Source organism: Leptopilina boulardi, unplaced genomic scaffold, assembly GCF_019393585.1.
Source record: "Leptopilina boulardi isolate dan_hultmark-lab unplaced genomic scaffold, ZJU_Lbou_2.1 LbouV2_315, whole genome shotgun sequence".
Classification (NCBI taxonomy): domain Eukaryota; kingdom Metazoa; phylum Arthropoda; class Insecta; order Hymenoptera; family Figitidae; genus Leptopilina; species Leptopilina boulardi.
In genome coordinates, this window is record NW_026137880.1 from 1,092,202 (window position 1) to 1,108,657 (window position 16,456).

A 16,456-nucleotide genomic window follows, 5' to 3' on the forward strand; every position below is an offset into this window, starting at 1 on the left:
TCAACGGATCAGTCAACTGGTACTATCACCATTTGCGCAATATAGCGCGAGTGCAAGGACCGCTCAATAAGCTAGCGAGTCCTAAGGTTCCCTGGCACTAGACCTATGAACACGAGAGAGCATTTTTATCTGTCAAGAACGAGCTGAAAAATGTTCTCACACTAAATGTACCTCGGCCTGACCTTCCGTTCTTTCTCTATACCGACGTAAGCGATACTGGAATCGGCGCTATTCTGACTCAACGGGATGGTGACCGAGAATATCTAATCACGTGTGTATGCAGACCTTTGAGAGTTGCCAAGTTAAAAAAAGAACCACCGAAATAGAATGCGTAGCACTAATCGAAGCGATCAAAAAGTTACGTTGCTACCTTGAGCTTACTGAGTTCACGGCAATACCGGACCACGCTAGCTTAATCTGGCTCCAGGGAATAAAAGATCACAGAGTCAGACTTGCTAGATGGGCCTTAGAATTGTCCGCAGAGTTGAGATCGAGCATCGAAAAGGCACGTTGAACGAAGCGCCCGATACCCTCTCCGTCTCTACGAAGACTCAGCGGAAGACACGCCCCCTGCGCAGAGCAACGTCGTAATCAGCCACTCATGATACGACACTATAAAAGAGAGAATTCGTGAAAACCCCGCACGCTATGGAAAGTATAGAATATATTCAAACGACGAATTATTCTATTACAAGCCAAATCATTTAAAAGAAACGATAGGCGATAATAGTGCGTAGAAAAAGTTTGTCAAAGAATTCGAAATTCTTTCCCTTCTCGCGGAATATCACGATTCTCCATAATTCGCACACATAAATTTAACATTTAACTCAAATTATGTCGATATTTATTCATTTTTAACTTAAATTTTACATGTATCGGACATTACCAAAAACAATTTTGAAAATGACAAGGCGGACGATTTTAAAAATTCGAAAAAACTTGAGGATAAATCAAAATTCTGAAAATCTAATAATTCAGATTTATAGTATTTCACTTCCTCTAAACAATAGGATCCTAACATATTAAAAAAATTGATTTTTAACGGTGTTTTCCGATCAATAAAAAAAATGTTGCACATCACCCCACAACACCCTACAAGATACTGCAAGATTTTGACATTAAACAAATTGAATAACAAATTCAAGTATACTTCGCTTGACTGTAAAACAAAAACTAAAACTGTCCGTCTTTGGACAAATGACACCAGTTTCTGGGCGCCAATAAAAGTTATTTATAAACACAGTATTGATCAAATCATTTTAGAATATTATTTTATTATAAATAAATGAGGATATTACGATGTGATTTATGATTAAATATATTGCATTGAAAAATTAATACTACTATTTTTTTCTTTAATTAAAAATATAATAAATAAATTAATCAATTACATTAATATAATTGAACAAGAATAACAAATAATTAAACTTTATTAAAAGAATAAAATGCATGTTTAAAGTTAGGAAATATAATAAGTCAATAAAAAAACAGGATGACATTTTTTAAACCAATAAGATAGGCGTTACTTTACATCTTTTATTCTTTCTCTCTCGTCAGCAAATATCATTAAATTAAAATATTATATAATATTCTTATTTTTTAAATAAATATATTAAAAATAAAAGAAGAAATAAATTTTTGTTATTACATGAATAAACAAATAACAAACAATTTAACGTTGATAAAAGAATAAAATGCATATTGAAAGTTAGGAGAGATAATCAGCCAATAAGAAAACAGGACGCCCTTTGGTCATTATTATTAATTATTATTAACCAATAAGATATAAGTTACTTTCCAATCTGTCCCTCTTTCGCTTCTTTTCTTTGTCGCCAAAAATATAGTGGGGATGCGGACGGAATGAAAGAATAAAAGTATACGGAGATTATTATAGTTAACTAGCAACTTTGTCGTCCGCAAGCGGCCGACTACGTTGCTAGTGTGCATTAACCATATTTTTTATTCATTTTTTTTCAAAAAAATTTAATATTAGAAATGTAAAAAAAAATTTCTTTATATTGGATCTACCACCCAAGTAGCTCGGAATATTGCTTGAATGTCAAGCTGATATCAACCAGGAATATTTTTGTGACATTCAGGCGATATCATAATGTTCTCTTCACGGGGACATTCCTCGGTGATGTATCTATGTGACGGTCTTTCACACAAAAAATGTAACGCATTACAAAACTTACATTCTATATTTATTAAACCTAAATAATTCTGTGGAACTTTACAATCATCGAAATCTTCAAAAGACATTATTGCAACTCCTGCACTTTTTTTATTCCGATTACACAGGCACAAAAAAAATAAAAAGCTGTTTGGCCGAGACACTACACTATTTTATTTCCATGTATTTTTTCACGCTGAATCCGAATCCGAAGTCAAAATTATCAGATTGGCTTTTATTTTTGAGATAAACTCAAGAAACTGCTCAGAAAGAGAAATAAAATCAAAAAGTTGAAAAATTTTTGATGTCACTGTGATAGTGTAATTCCATGTATTTTTTGTCGCTGAATCCGAATCAAAAGTCAGAATTGTTAGATTCGCTCAAATTTTTGAGATAATTGCAAAAAAACGCAAGTGACAAAAAACTCAAAATACTCAAAATCAGTTTTTTGGAATTATCTTCAAAATTTAAGCCAATCTGATAATTCTGACTTCGGATTCAGCGTGAAAAAATACATGAAAAAAGACTAGTGTAGTGTCTCGGCCAAACCACATTTTACTTTTTGTGTGCCTGTGTTATCGTTTTTACATGTCAAATTCTTTTCTTGACATATTCTTTTCATCTTCCGTTGCCGTAGAAAATTTTTTCTTCTTACATGAAAAATTATTTTCTTGACGCACTTCCTTTTCATCTTGAGTTTCCATTGATATTTTTCTTTTCCTACTGTTACATCCCGAGCGTAAGGCGAGGTTAAATAATATGTATATTTCAAATATAATTTAAAATACAAGGGAGGCAAGGTAGGCTGATTACCGCCAGATTGGTAAGTTCTGACTATTTATTTTTATGTGAGATCGTTGTTATCTATCGATCCTATGGGGGTCGTCTTTATTAATTTATTTTATAATTGGTCAAACTTTATCCACTATTTATAAGATTTATGAGTTTTATGATTAAAAAATGAAATAAAACGAAATTATAGTAATCTTTTGATTTATTTCAATAAATTATTTGAAAAGCAAATGATATGAAAAAGTACAGTTTTGATGTGAATACAGGTGTTAAAATTTAATATTAAAATGTAGAAGTTAACAAATAGATAATTGGTACTTACAACTACCTCTTATGAGGGCCGAAAAACAAGATGAGACAAGTGGTTGACACTTGAGAATTTTACGCAGCGGCGTTCGTTCAACTGTTATACAAAATCGTTGTTTTAACACTCACTGTTCTTTTAGTTCATAACTTCCGAAATCTTGCTTATTTTCAAAAGTTACACTAATTCGTCGGTTAGATGCGAATTTTAATAATGTCTCACAATTCAATTTATAAGAGAACTTATTCTTTAAGAACACGAGTTTACTTAGTTTTAGAAATTTGCAAGTTTAAATTAAGTGCATTACCGAAGGGTCTCTCGACAGAACGTTAATCTCTGCACAAATGTCTCTATACGTATTTTGATATGATTTTGCAGATTTTTTGAGAATGTACTCGCAAGCCGGGCGACCAAGAGAACTTATTCTTTTGAACACGAGTTTACTTGTACTGTTAGACTTGAAAGATTTTACAATTATCGAAAAGAGCAAATGGTTGACGTATTATTTGACGTGAAGTGCGATCTTAGAACCGGAGAACTGACGACGCCCCATGCTAATTGCAGGGTTTTTATACTAGCAAAATCATTCTTCAGTGGGAGAAAATGAGCAGAGATCACGTCCTGATCGAATTATAATTTTAGAATCACGAAGACAATTTCTTAGATCTAATAGATATAGTTCGCTGGTCGGCATATGCATCTACTGTCTTTTCTATAAGGGTATTGTATTGCAACGCGAGGCGAAAGCTACCCTGTGATCACGTAGCATAAGCTTATGTGCTTGCGCCTCGCGATGCAATATATGAGTCATATATTGACTTCAGTTGCGGATGCTACAATTTTCTAATAGTAATGGTGTGAAAATCATATCAAGTGGCATAGTATAGCTGTAAGAAGACTAAACATTTAGGTCTCTTACTACTAAGAGTATTATTAAATGTACATGCGACTTGACATGATGTAAACACATCGGTAGATATTAGCCTATGCAACTGCATAAGACTCATCGTGAGAAAAGAATTGACCAAAGAATCCTTTTTATTAAACTAAAATGCTTCCAAAACGACTCGTAGTAAACATGAATGCTTGCAAATATTAACAGAAGGAATGGGTGAGAACAATGAATTTTCTTATATACACCCTCCTTCTACTAATACTTGATAATTTATATTATTTTATGTACATACGTGTTCTTTATACTTTTAAGGAAAGATTTTTGTTACGGGATGTAACTGTTAAAGATGAATTTATAAATTAGAAAGTTATTCAATATCAATCAAAGATTGATATTTTTTAAACTCTAAAAGACTTTGGTACTTTAACACACGTTGCCCTTCGGACAAATTATATTGTAAAAGGTAGTGGATCCCTTCCTTACCTCACTATTATTCAGTGAGTTGGTTGAGAATCCATATTAATCAGAACAATTGGTTAGGAATAATTTAAATAAAAGATCAAACAAATATTTAATCAATTGTATATAAATATATATTGTGTAATAGCTCAAATAATACAATATTATAGTATTCTGTATTCTAATACAATTTACGTGTGAATGTATGTATGTGTAATAATGTTGTGTGCGTATTGTGTTAAGAGTCTCTGAACTCTTACGTATATTTACCTTTGGAATTCCTCGTGTCTCAATTCAAACTTTATTTCAATTCTCCAATTTATTACAGTTATTTAATATTCTCTTTATCTCAATCAATTAATGGTAAACAAAACTCAATAGAAAACATAAACTCAATTACTATTTATTTTCAATCTTAATTTCAAAACTAAGTGATCTCAAAAGAAACTCAATTATATACTCTTTAAATCAAACTTAAAAAATCAGATTCTCTTTATTCAACTACTTCAATTATCAATTCTTTGTAAAACTCAATACTCTTAAATCAAATGACAATTCAATAATAAATACCCTTCTGTCAAAATCTCAACTCAAAAATAAATACTTTAAATAATCCCAACTCAAAAATCAAAACTCAGATAAAACTCGATAAAACTCCAAATGGAAACAACCTCAAAACTAGAGGTGTATTTCAAAGAGTCTCTCAACTTAGAGACTCAAACTCCAACTCAAAACTCCAAGCTCCACACTGAGCTCACTCTCAAACTCCCAACAATTACTCACTGACACTCCTTGTGTCTACTGGTTTTATTGAGCTGATTTTTGGTGGGAAAAAGTATGTTTTATTTAGTAATTTTATTGTTGTCAATGTTCTTTATTGCAACCTTGCAATATTGGGGTAGTATTCCAGTTCATTTTGTACTGACATACTTTGGATGCAGCAATCTTTATTGCGCCATCCTTTGTATCTTGAATTAATTTAGTTCACTTCGTTTCTCAATTTTATCATGAATTTTAAATAGGTCTTCTTTACAATTTAGGTTATTAATTAAAAGTTAATATTTAACATATAATTATTTGGACATCTCTAAGAGATTCTAAAGGCATTTCTTATAATGTTTATAAAGTGTTATTTGTTTGAGTTGCATATTGTGTCATTTTTTCAAGTATTGTATTAATGAATTATTAATAATGTTAATAATTTATTAATAAGAAGTTACGAAATTCATACGTAATATTATAGACAGATAGTCTTAAATATCTAATATATTGTATTTTGTTATACGTTTCATTATTGGTATGATAGTTCCCTCACAACACAAGGATATTCAGGATATCCCTGGGACGTCCTGGGGATATCCATTTGCTTTTGGCGATTCGGATATCCCTAAGATATCCTCTGGATATCCATGGACATCTCTAAGATATCCCAGGGATATCCAAACCGCCGAAAACAAATCGATATCCCCAGGACGTCCCAAGGATATCCTGAATATCCTTTTGTTGTGAGGGTTATATCCCATTATCGACCTGTATATAAGTTATTTTATTTATCTGTTATTAATATTTCTAGCACTGACGCTAATTTTTTTTTATTGTTTTTACTTCTTTATTTCTTACTTTACCATTGTAATCAGGTTTTTGTTAAAAATTAATTCTACGACTTATCCCTTTATTATATTGCTTATTTTTTCAGAATTAATATTAATACGTATTCCGCATTTGTGGCGTTATTTTGCTATTTTAGCAACCAGTTTATTAATTAGTTACTTGCAAACTTAGAATTTGCATAAACCCTAATTCTACTATATGGCGATGGCTTTGAACATTGCTTCAATTTTTGCACTGTTATTAGTTTATTTATTCTGTGCCTTTTCCATGATATTGAAGTAACTATAATTTAATGCTAGTTCGAGCATTCCCTTTAAAAATTTTTTTACGATTGCCATCGGTGTAGATGTATATTAATCTTTCTTTATTTAAAAAAAAAATTATCATCGTTTTTTTCAAGAATGCGTTCTTTTGACTTGATCTTTGCTTTTGCGGAACCTTTTTCTTGCTGTATTACTTAAATTAACGTTATTCTTTTCAATAATTCTCGCAACATTATAAGGGCCACGATAGTATGGTGAAAATCTCTTTGTTTTATTCGCTTCAACCTTGTAACTATTTTCAAAAACATTTTCTTTCTTAGTATTGAGTTCTTCCCTGATGTCGTTTGTTTGGTTAGGAAATAATTTTATTCTTCTTTTGTTTTCCTGGTTTGTCTGTCCTATTGCATGTGGTTTTAATCGTATAGCAATTGGTCGCTTTTCTTCATTTACTTCTGCCAGTTTTATTTTAATTTTCCATGAACGTTTCCTTTTTCTCTCTTGTCTTTTGTGTTTTATTCCTTTGTTTATTATTTTTGTCAACACAACATGTTTTTTACAAATTTCTATATCTGGTCCCAGTTTATTTTCTTTTTCAATAGAAAAGGAAATATTATTATTTTCCATTATTTCCCTTCCCATAAGTAGATTTTTGGTTCTATCTTCTGAAAATATTCCTTCTTCTTTATCAATTCTCTCTTCTTCTGGTATAAAGGAGCAGCCTTGTATCATGTTATTCATATCTTGTGGCTCTTTGATTATTTCACCCATTGATTTTGGTTCTGGTTTATCGTCCCAACATTTGTGTTTTTTAAATTCTTCTGCATCTAATTCTTCTGTTGTCTTAGTATTCTCCATATTTTCGATTTCCTCAAACATGCGGCTGTTCCAAAAATAACAATGTTCTTCTAGTATTGAAGTGTCAATTTTTCTTGTAGATTCGTGTATTTTCTCTTCATCAGAATGATCATCCTTTCCTAATTCGTGTTCTGTTTCAATTGAAGGAGGAATCGTGTTGTGACTTTTCCGTAAAATGGGGATGCTCTTTCCTTTAATCGGGAATTCTTCTTCTGTAGATGCTGCTTCTTTTACCAAAGAAATTGGTTGAATAGACTTGGATGATGATATTAAAATATTTAGAAAAACATCTATGCGTTCTTTTTCATCCCTCAAATATGGTTTTCCTATTACCCCGTCAGCATTTATGGGAAAATCGTCTTCTACCACATGAAAAGTGTGTTTATTTTGCAAAATTATTATGTCTATTGTCCCAATAGTATAAACTTTATCTGAAGTGATACTTGTTATGTGAGATTTTTCATTTACGTTTACTGGGGCACAGCCTTTTAGTGCTGAACCTTTAATGACATTTATATCTGCCCCTGTATCTATGAAAAATTTTGCTGTTTTATTAAATAAATAGTCTCCTTGTAGTTCAACTACAGGTGATTCCTTCGGTATTTTAGTCATTGTATAAAGACTTGTTTGCTGACGAACTTGTGTCCAGTTTAAACTCTTTCTTTCTTTCTTTTTTGATATGGATTGAGACCTATTCTGTGTACATTTGTAGTCATCATAGTCGTATAAATTTTTATAGTGTTGTTCTGTCCGATTACTTCCTCTCTTGTTATTTGTATCACGATTATAATTTCCTTCATATTCGTTTCCAAACCCTAAATCTGTACGATGACTGTACATTTCTCCTAGAGTCATAGTGTTTAAATTGCATGTCCTATTTTTACCAAATCCTAAATCTGTACGATGACTGTATATCTCTCCTAGAGTCATAGTGTTTACATTTCTTGTCCTACTATTACCAAACCCTAAATCTGTACGATGACTGTATATCTCTCCTAGAGTCATAGTGTTTAAATTTTTTGTCCTACTATTACCCCCATTTCCAGAGGGTGCTCTATGCTGAGGTGTGTCCGACATTTTTGAAATTATTCTATTCCCTACCCAAAAATATTTTCTTTGCGATTAAAAAAATTCCCACAGAAATTTTTTTACAACCCGAAACTTTCGAAATATTCGTCAACTAAGGGGTGTGATATCCAACCATTTCCTCCTGCAGTTTTCCAACCTATTACAGCTAAGGTGAATATTTCTCCGGTAGGATGCAGTGGTTCAATAACCGAAAAATAAACTTCTTGATCATCAACTTCTAGTTCTATTCCCCCGATTATGTTAACTTGCTGTCCTAAAACATTATCCTCTACTGCATCACACATTTCATAATCTACATCCAAGAGTTCAGCAGAAATATAATTATGCTTTGTTTCTGTGGTTAAAATGATCTCAATACTACCTCCAATTAAATCCGGATTGTGAAAAGCAACACTAAAAACGTCTTGTACTGTCAACGGTATTAATTCATTAAACACGAGGAAAGACATTGTTCACTTTAATCTTTATCTGATACTCATTATATGTTTCACCGCTTTATTCGTCTATTTATCTATTTTTTTTATTTTGGATTTTACTATCCCTAAAAAAATTCAAGTTTAATCTGAGAACTTATTTAAAAATTCCGAAAAGGATTTCTAAATAATGAAATTAAAATTTATTTTATTTCAAGTATGTTTAATTCGCGAAATTCTTTGTTATGATTGTCGCAAGAATACTCGTAATATTTATTTCCTCATTCCAGAGTTACATGAGTTGTAACCTGACCCAGTGTCGCGTTACCTATATACCAGGTTTAAAGACCTACTCTACTGTTCGCAAGTTCTCTCGTTTTTTTGCGTAATCTTTATTCACACGAAATATGTATCATTCTAATTGTATTCTCTTTATTTTATTCTTTTCATCCAGAATTCCTAACGATTCTGTATTAATTTCTTAATTTCCCTTTTTGTCTAACTCTGTCTATATTTTATCTAGTAGTACATCTTTCGTAAATATTTCTTTTTTATTGAACAACTCGACTATCTTTATTATAAGTTTTCTTTATTAATCGCGTTTGGCACCTAAACTTTAATCTGATACGGAGTCTTATTTCCACTCTCATAGTATTCATATACCTGTTATTTCTATTTATTATTTTATTTTGTTTTTATTCTTTGATATCGCTTTAATTATTTCGCTCTTCTTTTACTCAGTAAAATTACTTTTTCGTCTTAAAAAATCATCATCTGTCTTTACGATTGTATTATCGCGCATCATTATTTTTTAAATAATTTCTTTTTATACTAATTATGTCTCTCCTTTATATTAAACAACTCTCTTAATTATTTCGTGTCAAAATTACGACATATAACAATTTACTCTCTATTTTCAATTTATAATTTCACTTTACTATTTCGACCGTGCATAACTCAAATATAATTTAAAAAAAAAAACTCTATTCCGAGGTAAAAGCCTAATTTAAAATTTTATTTCTGTTATCTAAACAATTTCGTTGTATTAATCCTCTCACTTGCCCAAGTGGCTACACACTTCCGGCAAGGTTATTCAAGGAAATTTCACGTTTTTTTGAAGAAACCAGAGCTTGACGGCACTCAAGGATAGTTACTTTGCCCTATGTTCGATGTTAGCGAACAAAAAAAAAATTTACCTGATATACCCGCACTTGTAGCTAAACATGTTTTTAAATAGACCATATACTCATATCAATTCACATAAAAATCATTTGTGTAAATGTTTTGTGTAACATTTATATGTAAAAAAAAATTTTAATTTTATTTTTATTTTCGAAACCAACTATTCTCAAAAATATAAGGAAAGAATCCCACCGCTGCCACCAGTTTGTTAAAGATGAATTTTGAAAATTAGAAAAGGGTTTAAATGATTACTAAATGGGTATAAGATAATATTTAAAAAAAAGGGACTAGTGACAAATGGAATTATACAAGTTTTTTTTAAAAAATAGGGTTAAGAAAACTAAGGTTAAAAAAAATAGGAAATAAAATAGAAAACTTGAATCAAATAATCATATACTGTAAAAAATTGATTTAATATAAAATATGCCTTGAAATTTGTTTATTCAATGGGAACTAATGCTAAAAAAATGTAATTCAACAATTAAAAAATATAACTTTCGATGGTGGTTTAGATTAAAATTGAAAGGAAAAAATGAGACTATAAAAAACGATATTTTTAATAATTTCAAAAAAATAATATCGTTACATTTGAGCTAAAAAATGATATAATATAAAAAGTACCAAAAACAAAATATATTACATTTTTTTGGACTTTTGCATTGTAATATTTGCTTTATAGCGAATAGGATTTAAAACTCATATTTAACATAGTAACCGCATGATAATCATTATTAAATATAAACTACAATAATAAATTTATTAACAAATAGGGTAAACATGTATACTAAGATACAAATTATTTAATTTATAATTGGAGAAATGTAGATTATAAGAAAATAAATGAAGTAATAAATCACGATACATTATAAAATATAGAATTATAAAATAATAATAATGACATTTTGTGGGAACATATTTTAGAAAAAACATATATAAATAAATAAAAAAAGGAATAGTAAAAAAAAATTATTTTAAATAACAAATAAAAAAAACGGTAAAGTTCATTAACCGAAACAATTCTAATACCTTAATCATATTCTAAATATGATACATATAAAAAAGGGCATGCAATACATATATAATCTATTGGGTCACTAACAAGTTAAAAAATACATCTTACAAATAAAGCTTTTATACAAACGGAATCCCCAATATTAGTCTTATATCACATAGACTGTCAAGGGACGACAGCCAATAAGAAGGGGGGTATGAAATACCACATTTATAAATATTTTTTTTCTGGTATTTCACATAAAAATAAATTTTTATTGTATTTTTTTCTCCCAATATTCTTTTTCCTTTTTAAATATTGAGACGTCTAAAAAAAGTTTAAAAAAAACATATTTCAGTTAATATATTAAATTTTTTAATTACATATACACATATATTCTTAATAATAAAATTTGTCTCCTATATATATATACACAAAAAAAATAAACATTTTTTTATTATTATTTTTACACACTTAATTTTTTTCATATATTATTTTGCTTTTTTCAAAATCTTGGAACTCTCTACCTTTACTACAGTTCTAATTTGAGAACAGTAATTAATAGAGAATTCCAAATCTTAATCAATTTATTTACAGAAAAATTAAGATTGGAAAACATAATAAAAAAAAAGAGACATACAACACCATCAACATCCAAGAAACATCACAAGACCAAAACAACAAAAACAATGTAATCAAGAGGAATTTATGTAACTTTTTCGAAACAACTATTATAATAGACTGTCAAGGGACGACAGCGCTTAGAAGGGGGGTATTTGTTACGTATGAATTTCGTAACTTCTTATTAATAAATTATTAACATTATTAATAATTCATTAATACAATACTTTAAAAAGAGGGACACAAATATGCAACTCAAACAAATAACACTTTATAAACATTACAGGAAATGCCTTTAGAATCTCTGAGAGATGTCCAAATAATTATATATTAAATATTAACTTTCAATTAATAACCTAAATTATAAAGAAGACCTATTTAAAATTCATGATAAAATTGAGAAACTAAGTGAACTAAATTAACTCAAGAAATAAAGGATGGCGCAATAAAGATTGCTGCATCCAAAGTATGTCAGTACAGAAAGAACTGGAATACTACCCCAATATTGCAAGGTTGCAATAAAGAACATTGGCAACAATAAGTTACCAAATAAAACATACTTTTTCCCACCAAAAGTCAGCTCAATAAAACCAGTAGACACTAGGAGTGTCAGTCAGTAATGAGTGAGCTCAGAGTGGAGCTTGGAGTTTTTGAGAGTTTTGAGTTGGAGTTTGAGTCTCTGAGTTGAGAGACTTTTGAAACAAACCTCTAGTTCGAGGTTGTTTCTGTTTTGAGTTTATTACTGAGTTTTAATTTGAGTTGTGATTTTTGAAGTGAGATTATTTAAAGAGTATTAGAGTTTTGAGTATTTTAAAGAGATAAAGATTTATTTATTTTAAAGAGTATTTTAAAGAGATATTGAATATTTGTAGTTTTGAAAAAGAGAATTTAATTTTGAATTTGATTTAAAGGATACACGAATGAGTTTTTGAGAATCACTTAGTTTTGAAATTGAGAGCGAAAATTAAATAGTAAATGAGAAAATAAAGTTTATAACATATATTGAGTTTTGAGATTGTTCTAATAATTGTTGAAAAAAAGGGAATACAATATAATTAAAATAAATTGAAGAGTTAATTAAATACTTAAATTGAGATACGTCGATTATTTTGAAGGATATCAATCTGAGGAAATTCCAGAGGTAAATATACGTAAGAGTTCAGAGACTCTTAACATAACACGCACACAACATTATTACACATACATACATTCACACGTAAATTGTATTAGAATACAGAATACTGTAATATTGTATTATTTGAGTTATTACACAATATATATTTATATTCAATTAATTAAATATTTGTTTGTTCTTTTATTTCAAATATTCCTAACCAATTGTTCTGATTAATATGGATTCTCAACCAACTCACTGAATAATAGTGAGGTAAGGAATAAGAAGTTACGAAATTCATACGTAACAGTAACACTACATGCCAAATTTTTATCCTTGCGTATTTTCTTTCCATCTTCAGTTTTTATAGATAATTTCTTTTTTTTGCGCTCTTTCTTTTTTATTTCTGTTTTATTACGATTACGTTCTCTCAATCTCTCATTCTCCTGTCTTATTATTTTCTGCTCATATGTAACTTCGCGCCTTGCCTTTCTTTTTCTTCCCTTTTTTTAATTGCTCGATTTATCTTTTTATCATTTTCTTTACTCAGAAAATTTTTCATTTTTAAATATTCATGTGTTGAAATTTTGTTCACATTATTATCAGTTGTACGAATTATTTTCTTTTCACTAGTGTCATTTAGAGAATGTTTAGTTTTTAAATCTTGTGTTAATAGAACTCTGTTAATATTAATACTGGGAATATAATTACTAAAAATATAATTTTTATGTTCCTGAGTTCAATTTATGAAAAGACGGTTCTAATCATTCTCTATTATCGAATTCCTATTGTGAGACGTTCTTACTGTCGGAAAATAATTTAAGCGATTATTTTCAAACACTGACTTAAAATGGTTTCTCATTTTATAATTATCAGTTTCATAATTTACACGATTTGGCATTACGTTAAATAATATAGATGTTGCAAATGCTATTGCATATACTCCACACTCAACACTACCAAAAAGTTGTTGATCAACAGCTTCAAAAACTACTGTTGGTTTAAAAGGGAACAATCTAATTAAATATTTTATTTGTACAAAGCACTTTGCATATTGAAAAAAGAATTCGAATCTTTTCTTAATAAATCTTCAAATTTGTACATATGCATGTAATTTAACAATTTATTTCTATTTTCAATAATTTTTAAATCTTTATCACTTAAAATAACATACTCTACTATGTTGGCCATAGTATACTTCGTTTAATTTTATTTTACATTTATGAAAATCTAAATATCTTTAACCTTTTTGCTCACTCTCTCTCTAATATAACCAATTTTGCCTTTTATTAAATATAACCAATTTTGTCTTTAATTCAATACAACCAATTTTACCTTTTATTAAATATAACCAATTTTTCCTTTAATTCAATACAACTAATTTTACCTTTTACTAAATATAACCAATTTTTCATTTAATTCAATATAACCAATTTTTACTTTAATCCAATATAACCAATTTTGCCTTTAATCCAATAAAACTACCAAATATCCAAAAGAATGAGAGAACTATGAGTAACTATGAATCATTAGCTACTGATCAGCCAATAAGTGCAAAAAGGACACTCTTATATGAGTAATCAGTAGTTCATTATAAATAACATATATACGTATTTATACCTGTATTAAAACCCCGGAACAAATGGCAGGGAGTCAATTCAACCTTTTTCAATCCTACAATTACCCGATTCTACACAACCAACTGTACAAAAAATAACCGTTCATAACGTTCTACCCTTCAATGACTGACCCTACAAAAACGGATTGTTAAATTAATAAAGATACCAATCCGTAACACGAAATACCGATTCTTCAATGACCGATTCTACACATTATGTTAATGAGTAAATATAAAAAAATTTAAATACCGATTCTACAATTTTTATCAATGTAGAAGAATAAACAATTTTAAATACCGATTCCTCAATGACCGACTCTACAAATTTTGTTAATCAATAAAAAGAAAAATTTAAATCCCAATTCTTCAATGACCGATTCTACAAATTTTCTGTAACAAGAAAAATAAAAATCCCAATTCTTCAATGACCGATTCTACAATTTTTATCAATGTAGAAGAATAAACAATTTTAAATACCGATTCTTCAATGACCGACTCTACAAATTTTGTAAATCTTTAAAAGGAATAATTAAAATCCTAATTCTTCAATGACCGATTCTACAATTTTTATCAATGTAGAAGAATAAACAATTTTAAATACCGATTCCTCAATGACCGACTCTACAAATTTTGTTAATCAATAAAAAGAAAAATTTAAATCCCAATTCTTCAATGACCGATTCTACAAATTTTCTGTAACAAGAAAAATAAAAATCCCAATTCTTCAATGACCGATTCTACAATTTTTATCAATGTAGAAGAATAAACAATTTTAAATACCGATTCTTCAATGACCGACTCTACAAATTTTGTAAATCTTTAAAAGGAATAATTAAAATCCTAATTCTTCAATGACCGATTCTACAATTTTTATCAATGTAGAAGAATAAACAATTTTAAATACCGATTCTTCAATGACCGACTCTACAAATTTTGTTAATCATTAAAAAGAAAAATTTAAATCCCAATTCTTCAATGACCGATTCTACAAATTTTCTTTAACAAGAAAAATAAAAATCCCAATTCTTCAATGACCGATTCTACAATTTTTATCAATGTAGAAGAATAAACAATTTTTAAATAGTTTAACGTCCGAGAAATATATTAATTACAAGGTTTCGTATGAATAAAACGATAACATTCGGACCATTGTTGTTTTAATAAAAGTTTACTCCAACGTTTCGAAATCTAAATGATTTCCTCTTCAGGGAGTCTATCAAAATTACAATAAATTGTCAAATAAATAAGTACAAAAAAATAATAATTAAAAAAATAATTAAAATAAATGCAGTAAAACATCAAAAATAAATACAGTCAATAAATAATAAATAAAATACTATAGATAGTAAAAAATAAAAAATAAATAAAATAACAATAATAAGCAATAAATTAAATACAATCAATTTAAAATAATCTTACCAAATAAGAAACATATGTCAAGTCATAGAAATAATGGTCAATTGCGGTGTCAAATTAATAAAAACAAAACCACCCTAACGTTGGAGAAAAACATAGAGTTTGGAGTTCAAATCTAAAATTGAATAATCAAATTCACTATAAATTAAAAATTATATAAAGAATAAATTAATAATTTAAAATTCGAAAATTAAAATAATAGATTATATACCAATCAATCCATTTTTAAAAAACAAGTAATAACTGAACAGACACATTATAAATAAAACATATGATAAATAAATAAATAAATAAATCACACAATCTATAAATAAACAATATAAAATGAAATAAATAAAATAAAATCTTATGTGTTCTGTTCCCAACGTCAACTTTAAAACTGATCTCCAAACACTATCGACTCTTTACAATAATTTATCAATTGAACAAAACGAAAATAAAAACAAAAACAATTGTATAAGAAATAGAGAATAACGAAAATGAGCAATTTTTCATTTTAAATTGTAAGAAATAAAATTCAAAATTATTTCATACGAGTTATCAAAATTTTCCAAGTCTGTTATTTTATTTAAGCTATTTTTTCCTTCTTTTTTAATAGAACACATTTCAGCAAATAATCGCTTTTTTAGATTTGATTCAACATGCAATATCTCAAATTCA